The following is a 19,483-nucleotide window of genomic DNA, read 5'->3' as shown; positions in this document are numbered from 1 at the left end:
CTCGCCCCGTCGTCCTATAGGAGCAGTGTCCCCCAAGTGGGCAGGCGTCACGGCGTCGAAGAAAGAGAGTGGAGCTGGATTTGTTGCCTCTCAGTGATAACTTCAGAGGTTGGGAAGGTGCCAGTGGCATACCCGACCGTCGCTCAGCTCGATATGGAACCTGGTGTAAGTTGTCTTAGGAGAGTGCAGTTCTGACTGTAGGCTAGCCAGGCGTAGCTTTGTAGATGGACTTGGTGTGTGTGCGTGTGCGCGCGCGCGTGTGTAAAAGGAGACTGGAGAGACCGTTTAGATGTAGAGGTCTAGGCGAGACATGTTGAGGCAAGCCTTTTCCAACCTCTTTTCTTACCTGCCAGGAAAGCTGCCCTAGTTAAAATGAAGCAGAAAGAGCTTCCTCGTTTGTTTCAGTCAATCACTGACTTCACAGGTACTGTATAGCTGTCTCAGAATAGAGGCGAACGTTCAGAGGCAAGATTTGCTGCTGTGGAGCCCGTGTCTTAATCTTTTAAGGAGATAATTGTGGTCAAGTGGAAGTATTGGCTTTGCAGTAAATAAATCGGATTGAAACCAGACTGTGCCACTTTCGTGTTGTTGACCTTGGGCAAGTCATGGAACCTGAGAGAACTTTAGTTGCTTCTTATGTGAAATGAATTAAAATTCTTACTAGTGAGAAAGGGGTAATATGTTTTAGTAACAGCCTGTTTTAAACAGAAGCAACTTTGAAGTGCAGGGTGAATTGTTGTCATTAATCAAGTAGAGTTAAAAGATAGCTGTTTGGTGGAAAAACGTTTGAAATAGGGAAACAGCAACAATATTCCAACAGGTGCTTTCATGGGCTTCTAGAAATTGATCGGAAGCAGCCTCAGTTTAATTTATCAAGTACCTACTTTAAAACTCAATAGTAGTGGTTATGTCTGTTTATTGAAACGATCAAAGTATATTTCATAGGTTTTTCTCAGATGCACCATATTTGTATATACAGTATGGATTGACCTGAAAAACATTTAAAAGGAATGTGTGTACATCATAATATCACGTATCTCTTTAAAAAGAATTAAAATTGGGCCACAGTGCTGTGGCATAGTGGGCTAAGCCTCCGCCTCCAGTGCTGGCATTCCATAACAGTACCATTTCGAGCCCTGGCTGCTCCACTTCCAATCCAGCTCTCTGCTATGGCCTGGGAAGGCAATGGAGGATGGTCCAAGTCCTTGGGTCCCTGCACCCACGTGGGAGACCTGGAAGAAGCTCCTGGCATCAGATCAGCCCAGCTCTGGCCATTGTGGCCATTTGGGGAGTGAACCAGCAGATGGAAGACCTTTCTCTCTGTCTCTCCCTCTCTGTCTGTGACTCTACCTCTCAAATAAATAAATAAAATTTTTTTAAGGATTACCCACACAAAAAATTAAAATTGGGACATATAAAATACAAAGTAATTATTTCAATATTAAAACCATCAGTAGCATCATTCATCTTAATTAGATTTAGACCACAGTATTGGCAAAACTAACAGAATTCATATATACAATACTCTATGAAATAAATGAATAAATATGTACCTTTAAATCATTCATCATCAGAGTATAGAAATATAAAAAATATGAAGTCCTATAGCTTACATTTAGTATTTTTAAAAATTTTTGTGAATTGAGAGACAGAGAAAGAGAGTTCATTCCTATCAACTGGTTCAGTCCCCAGGGGCCCACAGTCACCGGGGCTGACTTGGGGCAGGAGCCAAGAACTCAATCCAGGTCTCCCATGTGGGTGACAGGAACCCAAACACTTGAGCTATCCATAACTGCCTCCTAGGATCTGGGTTAACAGAAACCAGTGACAGGCATGGCCCAGGCACTCTGATACAGATTCAGATATCTCAACTGGAGATTTAACTGCTATGGCACTGTCTGCCTCACTGGTTAGTCATTTTTAATTTTTAAATATACCCTTTATTCAAAGGAGAATAAACCAAATAACTTGCTTCAATGGCAGTTTTTTTTTTAATGCAAAATGGGTACTAAGTTTATAATGCTTTTTTAAAAAGTTTATAGGTTTTGTATAAATTTTAGAAAAAATTTCAAATTTTTGAAATACCTATTTTTTTTAAAGAATTCTTTTTTTATTGATTTGAAGGAGTGGCAGAGAGATAGATCTTCCATCCACTGATTCACTCTCCAAATGGCTGCAACAACCAGGGATGGGCCAGCCTGAAACCAGGAGCCTGGGTCTCCATGTGGGTGATAGGAACTTAAATACTTGAACCATATTCTGCTGCTTCTTAGGGACCTTAGCAGGGAGCTGGATTGGAAGCAGAGTAATTGAGATTTGAACTGGCACTCTGATATGGGATGTAAATATTATAAGTGTGGCATCAGAAGCTCTCATTTTTTTTCCTTTCCTTTTATAAAACTGTAATAACCCAGTTATTTTGATGTAAGAAATAAGATACTAGCTGTAGGAGTAAAAAGTTCTATCTAAGTTGTATGCAACAAATAGAGACTGTTGGAGATATCTTAGACTTTTCTCAGTGGCCTCTTACCCTCAAAGTATGTGACCATTCCAAGGATCTTGCAGTTGTTGGTTATGGAATTTGCTTGTCAGGAAATCTAAAAGTGACTGAACCTTCCTTTAATATTTGTCTCTTGAATAGTTTCAGATTTTCAGAAAGACTGGGAAGGATTATATATGTACCATATATTAGAATCATATAGTGAACAAAATGTACTTTTTTGTGTGTTGCCAAATCAAGAATGAATTACTGTAGAAATGTTAAAAAAATGTTCCAACAGTGCTCTTTACTCAAAAAACAAGTGAGTGTTCTTTCAGAGCTTTTTAAATTTTAAGATAGATGTAGGTATGATTTAGTCCCTAAAAAGGATAAATATTCACTGGATCTTGAAACAATGTTTGATCTCATAGAAGCATGATACAAATTTGTTCAGTTGCTGTAGAGAAGTAGAAGTAGATATTCCTGAAAGAACTTCTGAATTTGTGGAGTGGTAGTTTTTTCTTTTTTGAACATCTGACTTGTCTACTCATTTCTGCCTAAATATAGAACCTTTGAGAACTGGAAGAAAATAGTGAATTTACTTCAGAATTGCCATTTTAAATTTTGTAGGTTACTTATTTGGAAAGCTAAATTTGATTTTGACATTATTGGGATTGTGTTCAAGATGGACGTAGGAAAAAATTTAGCTGCCATCTGTTTCAGATTCCTTTCTTCCTCACCCCTTTCATGTTTTGTGGCTTTGAATTCATCAGATTAATTTTTCAAAAGTGCAATTCCTCCATAGATTTAGGTTATATAATATCTCTATCAGGGAACATGTAATATTTTTATATTACTGTACGAAGGATGGCTGACATCGATTAATGGTAATTGTTACGCTAGCTCAAACTCTGAACATTAGGTGGCTTTGTGCATCTTTGTTGTCGTTTACTTGATTGACCTTTTTATTTTCTGTAGTGCTTTAACTATAGTCCACTTGTTTGTAGAAGCTGCTTAAAAAAATGGATAGTGTGGTATTAGAATAAACCTTTTTTTCACTTAATGTCTTAGAAAAGAAACTTCTGCAGAGGATTTTTTTTTTTAATTTAGTTACAAGCTTGCTTAAATTTACTCTTTAAGGAATGGGTTTTGCCTCACCTGTATGCGTGTTACTTAGTTTTCTTCTAAGTGTGTGCATGTGCTTGGCAGTGTTCAGTTTCGATGTTATTAAGTCCTGAGGACATTCTTTTGGATTTGCTGAACTGGAAAAAACCATTACTTGGTGAGGTTAAAGTTACTTATTTTCATTTTATTTGAAAGGCAGAGAGACAGAGAACTTCTACTCACTGGTTCATTCGCCAAATTCCCAGAACAGCCAGGGTTGGATCAGGCTGAAGTCAGCATCCTGGAACTCAATCTGGTTCTCCCATGTGGGGTGGCAGGAACCCAAGTACTTGAGCCATCATCTGCTGTCTTCCAGGATTCGTGTTAGCAGGAAGCTGAATTGGAAGCAGAGGATCTGGGATTTATGCCAGGCACTCCAATATGGGATGCAGACATCAAGTGTTACAAATACCTCCCCTTTTGTGATGTTATAGTAGTTGGCACATAGCATGGACCAGAAAGACTCAGGCATCCTCCAGAAACTGTAAAGTAGCGCTAGTGTGATATTCCAGGAATGGTGAAGTAGGAAGACAAAGGAATTATCCCTACTCCATTGTGCTCTGGCCCCTAATCAGAAACTCCAAGTGGGGAGTATAGTTTTGGTGGGTGTAGGACTGTCAGTGATGCAAGTTGTTCTTTTAGAATCTCTCACCCATGGGGCTAGTGCTGTGGCATAGCAAGTTAAGCTGCCGTTTGCACTGCCAGCATCCTCTATGGGCACTGGTTCAAGTCCCAGCTGCTTCACTTCTGAGCCAGCTCCCTGCTAGTGTACTTGGGAAAGCAGCAAAGGTGGCCAAATGCTTGGGTCCCTGCACTCATCTGGGAGAGCTGGATTGGGTTCCTGGCTCCTGGCTTCAGCCTAGTCCAGTGCTGGCCATTGTGGCCATTTGGGGAGTGAACCAGTGGATGGTGGTTGTCTCTCCCACTCTCTGTTCCTCTCCTGCTCTCCTTCTCTCCCTCTCCCTCTGTCTCTGTAATTCTGCCTTTCAAATAAATGTATAAAACCTTAGAAGAATCTCTCAACCTGTCAAAATGAAGATATGGTCATGCTGGGGAAAGGGACATTCCCTTGTATGTTGCTTGGTCAAAGAAACTGTGTGGATAGGTAGCCCATTGCCCTTGCCACCAAGGGACTGGGTGCAATACCTCTCTGGTTGTGAGGTAAGCCTGTGAAAGGGCTACAGTTTGGTGCTTTCATTAAAAGGCCCCATAAGTTTTCTAGAGTAAAATAGCATTGGACTCATGTTGTTTCTCTTAGTTCTACATTCTAACTCCTTTGAAGCCTCTGAATGAGAGTATTACGTGTTTACATTTCTCTACATAAGTTTTGAAATACACATTAATTTGTCATCCATAATGAATGATGTAAAAATGGTTGTTTGGGTTTGGTGCCTTATATTTCATGGTAATCATCAGATCTCATTTTAATTTCTTGAGGAAAATTGCTAGCCACACCTTTCCAGCCAATTTCTTTATTTCCTAGAGGTCATTCTGATGTAATTGCCCATGAACAGAGAAGTGATCAATACCAGGACAAAGACAAGGGAATGAAAATGTCTTAATTTTGTTTTTATTTTATTTAGTTTATTAATTTATTTTTAAAAAGATTTATTTATTGGGGCTGGTGCTGTGGTGTAGCAGATAGAACAGGTTCAAGACCTGGCTGCTCCGCTTCCCATCCAGTTCTCTTCTGTGGCCTGGGAAAGCAGTGGAGGATGGCCCAAATTATTGGGCCCCTGCACCCCTGTGGGAGACCCAGAATAAGCTCCTGGTTCTTGGCTTCGGATTGGCACAGCTCCAGCTGTCGCACCATTTGGGGAATAAAGCAGTGGGTAGAAGACACCCCCCCCCCCCCCCGCTGCCTCTCTGCCTCTCCGCCTCTCCTTCTCTGTGTAACTCTTTCAAATAAATAAATAAATCTTTTTCCCCAGATGGCCACAATGGGTGGAGCTGCGCCGATCTGAAGCCAGGAGCCAGGAGCTTCCTCTGGGTCTTCCCACGTGGGTACAGGGGTGCAAGTATCTGGGCCATCTTTTGAGCTTCCCAGGTCATGGCAGAGAGCTGGATTTGAAGTGGAGCAGCTGGGGTCTCCAACCAGCACCCATATGGGATGCTGGCACTGCAGGCATTGGATCTACCCGCTATGCCACAGCACTGACCCCTTTGTTTTTATTTTATTAGAAACTCTATAGTTTGCAGTGACAGTATCTGATCTTTAAGATTATATATGCCCTATTTTTTAATAACCAAGATTTTATTTTTTAGAATAGCTGTGAATTTACAGAGTAATTGAAGGATAATGAGTTCCATGTGCTTTTCTCCTCCTTATCCATTTCCCCTATTATTAACATCTTCCATTTGGTACATTTGTTACAATTAATGAACCAGTATTGGTACTTTAATACCAACTGTGTGTCTATCATTTCCTTTAGGGTTCACAGTTCTGTGAGTTTTGACAAATGCCCAGTTACATGTATCCACTATTATAGTTTCATACAGAGTAGGTTCACCACCCTAAACACCTTACAGGTTTTGCTTCTATCCTCTCCCAGTTGATGGTCAACAGTTGTTGACCTTATCATGGCCCCTATAATTTTGCTTTTTCCAATATGTCACATAGTTAATACTCATGATTCTGATATTCATTATGCTGGTGTTGTGGCCCAGTGGATTAAGCTGCTGCTTGTGACATTGGGATCTCATATCAGAATGTTCATTCAGATCCTGGCTGCTCTGCTTCCTACCCAGCTCCTGCTAGTGTGCCTGTTACAACAGCAGATGACTCAACTACTTGGGCACTTGCCAGCCATATGGGAGACCAGCCCAGCCCATGTGGGAGACCAGCCCTGGCCATTTGAGAAGTAAACCAGCAGATGAAAGATTTCTTTCTGTCTGTCACTCTGCCTTTCAAATAAATAAATATTCTAAAAAAATTATTTACTTGAAAGAGAAAGGTCTTACCTGCCCACAATATCCAGGGCTGGGCCAGTCCAAAGCCGGGATCCAGGAACTCAAGCTGTCTCCCATGTGGGTAATAGGATCTCAGGTATTTGGACCATTATCCTCTGTCTCCAGACAAATTAGCAGGAAGCTGGAGGACAACCTGAGTAGCCAGGACTCAAACCAGCTCTATGACATGAGTTGTGGGCCTCCTGAGCTGTAGCCTAACCTGCACCACAATACCTGCCCCTCATGTGTGGCTTTTTTTTTTTTTTTTTCAGATTTATTTATTTACGTATGTGAAAGGCAGAGTTACAGAGAACAAGAGAAGTTTTCCATTCACTGGTTCAGTTCCCAAATGGCTACAACAGCCAGAGCTGGGCCATTCCAAAGCCAGGAGCCGGGGCTTCTTCCGGTCTCCCACATGGGTTCAGAGGCCCAAGCACTAGGGCCATCTTCCACTGATTTCCCAGGCCATAAATAGAGAGCTGGATTGGAAGTGGAGCAACAGGGACTCGAACCCGTGCCCATATGGAATGCTGGCACTTTAGTTGGCGGCTTTACTTGGGTGCGCCACAGTGCTGGCCCCATGTATGGCTTTTTAGTACTGGTTTCTTTTGCTTAGCTGTATACATCTCTTCTCTCCCCTTCCTCCTCTCCCTTCCCCTCCCCTTCCTTTTCCTCCCTTTCCCTCTTTTCCCTTCTCCTTCCCACATCCCTTGCCCCACATCTTGTTAGCTCATTTCTTTGTATTGCTGAATGATTTTGTGTTGTGTTGACGCACCACAGTTTGCCTGTGTTGAAGGACATCTCAATTGCTTTCAGTTTTTGGCAATTATGAGTAAAGTTGCTGTCCATATACTTGTACAGGTTTTTCTGTGGACATTTTCAACACTTTTGAGTAAATGCATGGGAGTGTGATTGCTGGATCATATGGTAAGACTGTTTAATTTTTCTTTAGAGATTTATTTATTTGAGAGGCAGAGAGAGGGAGAGAGAAAGAGGTCTCCATCTGCTCGTTCACCCCCCAAATGGCTACAATGGCTGGAGCTGGGCCAATCCGGAGCCAGGAGCTTCTTCTGGGTCTCCCACATGGATGCAGGGGCTCAAGGACTTGGGCCATCTTCTGCTGCTTTCTCAGGCACATTAGCAGGGAGCTGGAATTGGAAGTGGAGATGCTGGGTCTCGGACTGGTGCCCATATGGGATGCTGGCCTACAGCCTGCGGCTTAACCCGCTGCCCCACAGCAGCGATCCCCACCATTTAGTGTCTTAATTGCTACATCAAACACTTTCTTTGAACAGTTGTTTTTAAAAACATTTTCTCTTCTAAAAGTGTTAAAGCTTTTTGTTTGTTTTCTAAGATACTAAATGAATGAAATATTTTGAGAGTGGTTCTTAAATGAGATTTGTCCAGTATTTTTGTATGTAAGTAGAATCATTGTTCAGAGTCTACTTTTCCTTTACAAAATGGTGGATACCAAATCATTAGAGGTTAATTGACAGGTGTTTAATTCTTTGTTTGATACATGTATTAGAGCATTAGCAAGTGTGAACTAAATGTGGTACCAGCCAGATGATAGTTAGTTGCAGGTAGTAAAGGGGCTTGTTAGGAGATCAGAATTCAGAGTTTTTTGAACTGTTCTTTAAGTTAAGGATCTTTGCCACTGCATTTTATTGTTGTGCAGGGTTTCAGCTATAGATATCTTGACTGCTCTTTCCAGTGTTTTCTTCTTTGTATTATAGTTGTTGAAGATATGCAGAAGATTGAGCTGGGAAAGACTGAGTAGGGAAAGATACCAGAAGCACTGATGTAGTTGCCTGAGTATTTTCAAAATTCTAACTGAGGCTGAGAATCTTGATTTTAAAAGTAGCAGAATGCTGGGGCCGGTTCCGTAGCGCAGTAGGTTAATCTTCCATCTGTGGCACCGGCATCCCATATGGGTGCCGGTTCTTGTCCCGGCTGCCCCTCTTCCAATCCAGCTTTCTGCTATGGTCTGGGAAAGCAGTAGAAGATGACCCAAGTGCTTGGGCCCCTACACCCATGTGAGAGACCCGGAAGAAGCTCCTGGCTTCAGATCAGCGCAGCTCTGGCCATTGTAGCCATCTGGAGAGTGAACCAACGGAAGGAAGATGTTTCTTTTTGTCTCTCCCTCTCACTGTCTGTAGCTCTATCTCTCAAATAAACAAACAAAATCTTCAAAAAAAAAAAAAAAGTACAAAAAAAATAGTAGAATGCTTCCTGAGACATTGTTTGTTATGTAGTCTAAGCTAGTTGGCTTTTTAGCTGTCCTGTACTTCTAGGACACCTTTTGTTTTCCAGAGCATCTTATTAACCTTGATTAGTAGCATGACATCTAATTTTCTGTTTTTCAAGGGTATGATATAAGACGACTCAAGGAACTATCTGTGGGAAAGCACTTAGATTCTCCAGAGATAGATGCTCTCCAATTCAATCAATAGACAAGCTCACTTTGTTGTATTTAATGGGATCCATCTGGTTAATGCTTGTGTTTCTTGAGTTTCATAGATTTTGAAATCATAAAGCTAAAAACATGGAGATGGTCTTCTTAGACCCCTTCATTTTACAGCTGTGACTACTTAAGTGCAGACAGGCTAAGTGAATTGCTCAAATTGCAGAGCTAGTTAATAAATTAGACTGGAGTCCAGGCCTCCTGACTCCCAGCACAGTCCAATTTCTCATGTAATTATACTAAATTTTTCATTTTAGCTAATGAAGAAATTACAGCTTTTTTAAAGATTTATTTATTTATTTTTTTATTTATAGGTTTATTTATTTAGTTGAAAGGCAGAGTTACAGAGAGGCAGAGGCAGAGGCAGAGAGAGATCCTCCGTCCTCTGGTTCACTCCCCAAATGGCTACAATGGCTGGAGCTGAGCCGATCCAAAGCCAGGAGCTTCTTTCAGGTCTCTCACATGGGAGCAGGGGCCCAAGGACTTGGGCCATCCTCCACTGCTTTCCCAGGCGCACTAGCAGGGAGCTGGATCGGAAACAGAGCAGCTGGGACTCAAACCGGCGCCCATATGGGATGCTGGCGGTGCTGCAGCCAGGGCTTTAACCTGCTGTGCCACAGCGCCGGCCCCTTAAGTTTTATAAGAAGCAAATTTTCTAGGAAATTGAAATACTGTGATCTCTCTTAGAATTCAACTATTTGGTTGAATTCCTAGTTAATGTCTGGAGTGCTGAGTTAGTGTTTTTTCTGAGGTACCAAGAGACACTGAGTTTTAGTCATGAGCAAATTTGTTTCACATTCTAGGTAGAAACTGACCAATTCAAAAACAAAAGATGAGTTTATTATAGCCTATATTTAGCAGCACACATTTGGCTGCATTAAAATGAATCTTAATGTATTTTTTTGCACAGTGGAAATAATCTGTTAATATTTAATGCCATAAAGCAACAATGGAATTCTGCTTTCATGTGGTGGTGTATTTATAAAACTAGAGTGGAGTGTTATGTAAAAACTAAAAGTACAGATTAATTTAATATGCATCTAGTGAATTCAGGGCTTGAAGGATGCACATCTGTTGAGAAAACAAATCATAGAACTATTCAGAGCTTCAGCATCTTTAAATGTGTGTGCTTTGATTCTCTTTAACTGTTTTGAAACAGTCTTTAATGGATTTAGAAAAAGCCATTTGCTCTAAGGAAGCAACTATGAAGCCATTTATGATGCTGTTAATCATTTTATTATTATCCACAGCACTTTGATACATTAGTATTTTTCTTTGGAATTCACTTATTGAGGAAGGTAGGGCTTAAGTGACTCACCATAATAAAAAAAAGTTTGTTTCAGAAATGTATTTAAAAAGGAGGGAATATAGCTTCCTGAATGGAATAGGTTAGAAATAATATTAAGACTGTGAATTCTACTTTGAATCAGTCAATGAAGAAATAAAGTTCCTACTGTGTATTCATCAGCGTATTAGTACTGCAGGACTGTAGAAACTGAAGATATGGTCTTTACTTTTTTTTTTTTTTTTTTTGACAGGCAGAGTGGACAGTGAGAGAGACAGAGAGAAAGGTCTTCCTTTTGCCGTTGGTTCACCCTCCAATGGCCGCCGCGGCTGGCGCGCTGCGGCCGGCGCACCGCGCTGATCCGATGGCAGGAGCCAGGTGCTTCTCCTGGTCTCCCATGGGGTGCAGGGCCCAAGGACTTGGGCCATCCTCCACTGCACTCCCAGGCCACAGCAGAGAGCTGGCCTGGAAGAGGGGCAACCGGGACAGAATCTGGCGCCCCCATCGGGACTAGAACCCGGTGTGCCGGCACCGCAAGGCGGAGGATTAGCCTAGTGAGCCGCGGCGCCAGCCGATATGGTCTTTACTTTTAGTAATCAAATTGGTGATACAAGACTTGAAAGGTAGGGGGTAATACAATAGGTGCATACTCTGTGAACGCTGTAGAAATTATTTTAAAGATCAATTGAGAGGTAGCACACAAGTACATGTGCAGCAGCACTCCATCTGTTGGTTCACCTCCCCAAACCAGCCAGGTCTCCTCTCCCATTTGGGTGACAGGAACCCAATTACATAAGCCATCACCACTGCTTCCCAGGGTCTGCCTTGGCAGGATGTTGTAGTCAGAAGCTGAAGCCAGGAATTAAACCCTGGTACTCTGCTGTGGAATGCAGGTGCCTTTTAAAAGATTTTTTGATTTAAAGATTTGTTTTTCAGAGTGAGAGAAAGAGACAAAGATCCATCTTGCATACTCTAGTTTACTCCCTAAATGACCCCAGCAGCCAGGACTGGGACAGGCTGAAGCCAGGAACTGGGAGCTCCATCCTGGTCTCCTACCTAAGTGGCAGGGGCCTAAGTACTTGGGCCATTTTCCAGTACTTTCCCAGGTAGATTAGCAGGAAGCTGGATCCAAAGAGGAGCAGGCAGGACTGGACCTGGCGCTCTCCAATATGAGTTGCCAGTGTTGCAGGCAGTGGCTTAACTTACTGCTTCACAGCACCGGTCCCCAGGTGTTTTAACTGCTAAGCTAAACATCTGTTCCATATAGAAATATAAAGGGTAAAAATACAGTGACTACTTACAGTTCTGATGGCAAGGAGATTAAAATAGTAGATCTTAACTCTGGTTGCTCATTATAATCATTTGGGGGAGCTGGTGTTGTGGCATAACGGGTTAAGCCTCCACCTGTGATGCTGGCATCCCATATGGCCTAGTTCGTGTCTTGGCTGCTCCTCTTCCGATCCAGTTCCCTGTTAATGGCCTGGGAAACACAGTGGAAGGTGACCCAAGTGTTTGGCCCCCTGCCACCCATGTGGGAGACCCAGATAAAGAAGCTCTGGCTTCATCCTGGCTTATAAGGAGTTCCCAGCAGATGGAAGATCTCTCTCTGTCTATCTCTCCCTCTGTGTGTAAATCTGACTTTCAAATCAATCAATAAACAGATCTTATAAAGAAAAAAAAATCATTTTGGGGGAACTTACCCAGAATCAGTTGAATCAGAATCTCGGGGATGGAACATTCATAGTTTTAAAAGCTTTCCCACGTGTTGGTAATGTGCACAGAACATTACAAGCTGTGTTCAGAACCACAGGCTTAAAGGGTGGTTATGATTTGGATATTCAAGAAAACGTTAGGGCAGGGAGGAGAATTATTCTTAAGCTTGTGAAAAGACTGATGCAATCAAGACAGTGTGTACTAGTGAGGAATAGGAAGAGATCAATCCTAGGAAGGTAGAGAAGGGTCGCGTTGTAAGGCAGTAGTTCTCCAAGTGTGGTGCCTGGACCAGCAGCATCAGCATCACCTGGGGATTTATTACAGATTCTGATCGGAATCTGGGGATGGGATCCAGCTATGTGTTTTACAGGCACACCAGATTTTCACTAGTATATGAGAACTGCTGTTGATAAAGGATGATGACAGAGAAGGTTAGCTTTGATATGGTAGTAAGTGGGGAGCCATGGAAGGTTTCTCAGTTGGAGTGTAGCGAGATGTATTGTGTTTGTGCAGGGTCAGTCTGATGGTGTTAAGCAGAATCTTGGGATACTAAGAAGGAATGAAGAAGGCCAGTTGTGGAGCTGAAGACAGTCTTGTGGGTGTAATCTAGAGCAGGGAGGGTCTGTTCTAGGGTAGTATCAGTGAGAACATAATAGTAACACTAGTGATGGCCATTTATTATTTGTGTAAAAGCAGTGGGCTAAGTACTTTGGACACATTATTTCCTTGAATTCTCAGAGAAAGTCACTTAGGTATAGCTATTCCAATTTTAGGGATCAGGCAGTTAGGCAAAGGAAGGAAGGTTACTTCTGAAGCTCACACTACTGATACAGTGGAGCCAAGATGGCCAGCTCAATATCTCTGCATCTAAGACTCTCTTGAAGAAACAGTTAATGATATCTGGATACTGAAGGATAAAGGAAAAGACTGAGTCAGTGAAGTTTTAATCCTGAGTGGTAGAGAGAAGGCAAGTAAAGCATACAGTGGGTAACAAGGCAAGTTATTTAGTTACTTTGAAAAAAACTCTCTTGGGGGCCCAGCGCTGTGGCGCAGTGGGTTAACGCCATGGCCTGAAGCGCCGGCATCCCATATGGGCGCCGGTTTGAGTCCCGGCTGCTCCACTTCCGATCCAGTTCTCTGCTATGGCCTGGGAAAGCAGTAGAAGATGGTCCAAGTCCTTGGGCCCCTGCACCCACATGGGAGACCCGGAAGAAGCTCCTGGCTCCTGGCTCCTGGCTCCTGGCTTTGGATTGGCGCAGCTCCGGCCATTGCAGCCATCTGGGGAGTGAACCAGCGGATGGAAGACCTCTCTCTCTGTCTCTCCCTCTCTCTGTAACTCTTTCAAATAAATAAAATAAATCTTAAAAAAAAAAAAAAAAACTCTCGTTAAAGTGACCATGGGGAATAACTAATAGAGATTTAAAAAATAAACTCACGGGGATGGCACTATGGTGTAGCATCCTGTGGCACTGGCATCCCATATGGGTGCTGGTTTGAGTCCTACCTGCTGCACTTCTGGTCCAGCTCTCTGCTGATGGCTTGAGAAAGCAGCAGAAGATGGCCTGAGTGCTTTGGTGCCTGCACCCACGTGGAAGACCCGGAAGAAGCTCCTGGCTTCTGGCTTCAGATCAGTCCAGCTCTGGCCCTTGCGGCCATTTGGGGAGTGAACCAGCAGGTGGAAGATTGTCTCCCTCTCTGCCTCTGCCTCTCTGTAACTCTGCCTTTCAAATAAAGTAAATCTTTAAAAAAATACAAAATAAAACTTTTTAAAAAAGCTTTGTAATTTCAAAGACAGAGAGAGATGAATCTTCTATTCACTTGTTTAGTCCTCAAATACCTGCAACAGCCAGGGCTGGGCCAGGTCAAAACCACGAGCCAGGAACTTAGTCACAGTGTTGCACGTGGTTGGCAGAGAACTGCTACCTCCCACAGTGCACAGCAGCAGGAAGCTGGAATCAGAAGTGAAGTTGGAACTTGAACCCAGACAGTCCAATATAGGATGTGGGCATCTTTAACCACTGTGCCAAATGCCTGCCTTACAAATGGAAATTTTTTTATTGTGCTTTTTAGGTATGATGTTCCAAAGAATCTGAAATAGATGAGTTTCTGGGTTTTCCTTGGCATTCTTGCTCATGCTGATTATATTAGGAGAGCTACTTCATCTGGCTTTTAAAGAATTTTCAGAATTTAGAGTAGTCTGTGAGTAAATTATGCTCAGAAGCTTTCTGTGATACTACTTTTCTCTCTAGAGAAATGTTATAAATTAGCAAAAAGTCAGGAACATTTTAACCTTTAGTCAGTTTACAAAATATTTCACTTTTATTTTGTCTTTTTTTTTTAAGATTTATTTGTTTATTTGAAAGAGTTACACAGAGAGAGAAGGAGAGGGAGAGGGAGAGGGAGAGAGAGAGAGAGAGAGAGAGGTATTCCAACCGCTGGTTCATTCCCCAGTTGACTGCAACAGCTGGAGCTGTGCCAATTGGAAGCCAGGAGCTTCCTCTGGGTTTTCCCACGTGGGTGCAGGGGCCCAAGGACTTGGGCCATCTTCTACTGCTTTCCTAGGCTGTAGCAGAGAGCTGTATCGGAAGTGGAGCAGCAGAGACTCGAACCTGCCCCCATATGGGATGCTGGCACTGCAGGCGGTGGCTTTACCTGCTACGCCACGGTGCCGGCCCCTATTTTGTCTTAACTGGAAAGCAGTAAGGGGTAAAATATTTCACCTGCTTGGGTAATTGTTTTCAAAGATGTTAACAGCCCTGTTGTTTATTTTTATTTGGTATCCTGTTATTTGTTTATTAAGGTAAAATTAACATAACACCAAAATTAACTTTTTTAAAAAAATCTTTTATTTATTTATTTATTTGTTTGACAGGTAGAGTTATATAGACAGTGAGAGAGACAGAGAGAAAGGTCTTCCTTCCATTGGTTCACGCCCCAAATGGCTGCTATGGCTGGCGCTGCGCCGATCCGAAGCCAGGAGCCAGATGCTTCCTCCTGGTCTCCCATGCTGGTGCAGGGCCCAAGCACCTGGGCCATCTTCCACTGCCTTCCTGGGCCACAGTAGAGAGCTGGACTGGAAGAAGAGCAACCGGGACTAGAACCTGGCGCCCATATGGGATATCGGTGCTGCAGACAGAGGATTAACCAAGTGAGTCACTGCGCTGGCCCCCAAAATTAACTTTCACAGTTGATCTTAGAGAAAAGGCCAAGAAGTGTTTCAAAATGAACTTCTAAAGTGCACAATTAAGTGGCATTTGGTACATTTAGAGTATTGGATAGCCATAATTTCAGACATTTTCATCATCCTAAAAGGAAACTTTGCTTATTAAATATTACTGCAAGCTCCTCTATCTTTGAAATCCTCTAGAAAACAATCTGATTTTTTGCCTTTACATATTTTTCTATTCTCAATATTTCATATGCATGGAATTGTATAAGTGACCTTGTTTCTTTCACTTAGCATGTTTTCTAGATTGGTAGTAAGTATCAGTACTTCATTTCTTTTTTTTTTTTTTTTTTGAAGATTTATTTATTTATTTGAAAGTCAGAGTTACATACAGAGAGAAGGAGAGGCAGAGAGAGCGGGGAGGAGAGGGAGGTAGAGGTCTTCCATCTGCTGGTTCACTCCCCAATTGGCCACAATGGTCAGGGCTGTGCTGATCCGAAGCCAGGAGGCAGTAGCTTCTTCCAGGTCTCCCACGTGGGTGCAGGGGCCCACGGACTTGGGCCATCCTCTACTGCTTTCCCAGGCCATACTTTTTTTAAAAATATTTATTTGTTTATTCAAAAGCAGAGTTACAGAGCGAGAGATGGAGAGACACAGAGAGAGCTTCCATCCACTGGTTCACTCCCCAAATGGCCACAATGACTGGAGATAGGCCAGTTGGAAGCCAGGGGCATGGAGGTTCTTGTAGGTCTCCCACGTGGGTATAGGGATGCAAGGATGTGGTCCATCCTCCGCTGCTCTCCTAGGTACATTAGTAGGGAGCTGGATTGGAATTGGAGTTGCCAGGACTTGAACTGGTGCCCGTGTGGGATGCTGGCACTGCCAGCCATGGCTTAACCTGCTATGCCACAATGTCAGCTCCTACTTTTGTTTTAAGATTTATTTATTTGAAAAGCAGAATGACAGAGAGGAGAGACCACAGGGATCCTCTATCTGTTAATTCATTCTCCAAATGGCTACAACAGGCAGGTCTGGGCCAGATGGAAACCAGGAGCATGGAACTCCATCTAGATCTTCCACATGCGTGGCAGGATCTTAAGCACTTGGGCAATCTTCCGCTGCCTTACCAAGTACATTGACAGGAAGCTGGCTTAGAAGCAGAACAGTGGTACTAGAACCTGCTCTCTGATATGGGATGTTGGAGTTCCAGGAGGCTTAAACCACTATACCACAACACTGTCCAAGGAACTGTGGAACTGTTTTCTGCAGTTTTACATTCCCACCAGCAGTGTATTTGGATTCTGATTTCTTTCTTTCATTTAAAAAAAATTTATTTGAAAGGCAGAATTACGTAGCGGTGGTGAGAGAGAGGGAGAGAGAGAGAGAGAGAGATCTTCCAACTGCTGATTTACTCCCCAGATAGCCACAACGGCCAGGGCTGGGCTAAGCTGAAGCCAGGAGCCTGGAACTCCATCTTTCTTCTGGATCTTCCACATGGGTGTAGGGGCCTAAGTACTTGGGCCAACCTCTTCTGCTTTTCCAGGCACATTAGCAGGGAGCTGGATCAGAAATGGAGCAGCTGGGACTTGAACCGGTACCCATATGGGATGCTGGTGCTGCAGGCCAGGGCTTTAACCCTCTGTGCCACAGTGTTGGCCTCATTGTTGTTGTTGTTGTTGTTGTTGTTGTTGTTGTTTTTTACCCTCCTGAAAGAGTGACAGAGAGAGAGGGAGGGAGAGACAGAGATAGGTCATCCGTTTGTTGATTCCCTCTCCAAATGCCTGCAACACCTAAGGCTGTGCCAGCCAGGAGCCAGGAGCTCCATCTGGATCTCGCATGTGTGGCAGGAAACCAAGTACTTGGGCCATCATCTGTTGCCTCCCAGGCACATTATCAGAAAGCTGGACTGGCAGCAGAAGCAGGAGGACTCTATATCAGATACTCTAATATGTCATGTGGGTATCCCAAGCAGGCGCTTACCCTACTACACCATGACACTTGCCCCTAGATTTCATAATTTTTCAAATAAATAACAATCTTCTAAAAGACACAGAGATCTCACCTTGGCCTGTTCTCTCCCCAAACCCCACAATAGCCAAGACTGAACTAGGCTGAAGTCAGAAGCTGGGAACTCAGCTCTGGGTCTCCCACTTGGGTTACAGGGACCCAATTACTTGAACCATTACTTACTGATTGCCAGGGTGCACGTGAGCAGGAAGTTGAAATTGGGAAGGAACCAGGTCCCAAACTAAGTATTCCTACGTGGAATGAGGGTATCCCAAGCAGCATCTTAATTACTATGCTAAACACCATCTCAGATTTCACATTTTAAGTAGATACTCATTAACTGTGTTTTCTAACTTAACCTACCATATTTTAAGAGATTCTCTCTCTCTCAATTTATTTGAAAGGCAGAGTGACATGGAGAGAAACAGAGACAAAGAGATATCTTCTGTTTGCCATTCACTCCCCAAATTGCCTCAATGGCTGGACCTGGGTGAGTCTGAAGTGAGGAGCTTCTTCCTGGTGTCTCATGTGGGTGCAGGGGTCCAAGGACTTGGGCCATCTTCCCAGGTGCATTAGCAGGGAGCTGGATCAAAAATGGAGCAGCCAGGACTTGAACTGGCGCCTATATGGGATGCTGGCACTATAGGTGGTGGCTTTACCCACTATACCACAGTGCCAGCATCCACTTTTTTTTTTTAAATCATGTTTGTGTGTTTATAGTTGGTTTGTTTGAATTAGGACCTTAACAAGGATTATTATACTCATTATAGTTATTATTATTTTTTTTTTTTGACAGGCAGAGTGGACAGTGAGAGAGACAGAGAGAAAGGTCTTCCTTTGCCGTTGGTTCACCCTCCAATGGCCGCCGCGGCCGGCGCACCGTGATGATCCAATGGCAGGAGCCAGGTGCTTCTCCTGGTCTCCCATGGGGTGCAGGGCCCGAGTACTTGGGCCATCCTCCACTGCACTCCCGGGCCACAGCAGAGAGCTGGCCTGGAAGAGGGGCAACCGGGACAGAATCTGGCGCCCTGACCGGGACTAGAACCTGGTGTGCCGGCGCCACAAGGCGGAGGATTAGCTTAGTGAGCCGCGGCGCCAGCATCATTATACTTGTTTTTGTTAAGTCTCTTGTTTCTTCCTTTTTTTTTTTTAAAAAAAAAAAAAAAAAGGATTTATTATTTATTTGGAAGTTAGAGTTATACAGAGAGGGAGACACAGAGACAAATCTCCCATCTGCTTGTTTCACTCCCCAGATGGCCGTAACAGCTGGCCATAACACAGCTGGAGCTGGGCTATATAAAACCAAAGCCAAAAGCTTTTTCCCATGGGAGTGGCAGGAGCCCAAGAACCTGGGCCATCCTCTGTTGCTTTTCCCAGGTTATTAGCAGGGAGCTGGATCAGAATTGAGCAGCCAGGACTCAAATCGGCGCCCATCGATGCTGGCATTGCAAGCTGCAGCTTTTTTTTTGGACAGTTAGAGATAGTGAGAGAGACAAAGAAAGGTCTTCCTTCCATTGTTTCACCCCCTAAGTGGCCGCTATGGCCAGCGCTGCGCTGATCTGAAGCCAGGAGCCAGGTGCTTCTTCCTGATCTCCCACACAGGTGTGGGCACCCCAAGCACTTGGGCCATCCTGCACTGCCCTCCTGGGCCACAGCAGAGAGCTGGACTGGAAGAGGAGCAACCGGGACTAGAACCCGGCACCCATATGGGATGCTGGTGCTGCAGGTGGAGGATTAGCCAAGTGAGCCATGGCGCCGGCCCCGTAAGCAGCAGCTTTTCCTGCTACACCACAGTGCTGGCCCCAGCAGGTCACTGCTAATTGGATTTAGTGTTAACTCTGTACTCAAATGCATAAGAAAATGTCACCTATAAATAAAAGAAAAATAAATCAATAGAAATAGACCTAAACATGCTGACATGATAGAATTAGTATATCAGGATTTGTAAACAATTATTATTAAGTTTAGGATTTAAAGATTAAGTGTCTAAATATTCTAGGGAAATGAAGGATAAGCTGGTACTACCAAAAGTAGTGGGGAAAGTTAGTTAAGGTATGCATAGTTTTTTCATAATATACATTTTCTATGAATTTATTTTTTTAAAGATTTATTTATTTGATGTGGCCGGCACTGTGGCATAGCGGGTAAAGATGCTACCCGCAGTGCCAGCATTCCATATGGAATCTATTTCAAGTCCTGGATACTCCTTTTCTTATCCAGCTCTCTGCTGTGGCCTGGGAAAGCAGCAAAGATGGC

At 43.4% G+C, this 19,483-nt stretch overlaps 1 protein-coding gene across 19 annotated transcripts in view; it reads left to right on the top strand.

The window, feature by feature from the left end:
• The window catches only part of CSNK1G1 (casein kinase 1 gamma 1), a 208,369-nt gene that overhangs the window by 744 nt on the left and 188,142 nt on the right, over positions 1-19,483 (top strand). The window contains exon 2 of one of the 19 annotated variants that reach the window (XM_070054370.1): positions 14,927-15,202. The exons of 16 other annotated variants lie outside the window; for them this stretch is intronic. The gene's annotated coding sequence lies outside the window, so the exon portion shown is untranslated. Of the gene's footprint in view, positions 1-69; positions 166-14,926; positions 15,203-19,483 lie in introns of those variants that run through there. 2 more of the 19 variants (XM_051821870.2, XM_070054369.1) reach the window with 2 other exon arrangements.

This window comes from Oryctolagus cuniculus, chromosome 12 (assembly GCF_964237555.1).
Source record: "Oryctolagus cuniculus chromosome 12, mOryCun1.1, whole genome shotgun sequence".
Classification (NCBI taxonomy): domain Eukaryota; kingdom Metazoa; phylum Chordata; class Mammalia; order Lagomorpha; family Leporidae; genus Oryctolagus; species Oryctolagus cuniculus.
This window is presented reverse-complemented; position numbering and strand designations above follow the sequence as displayed.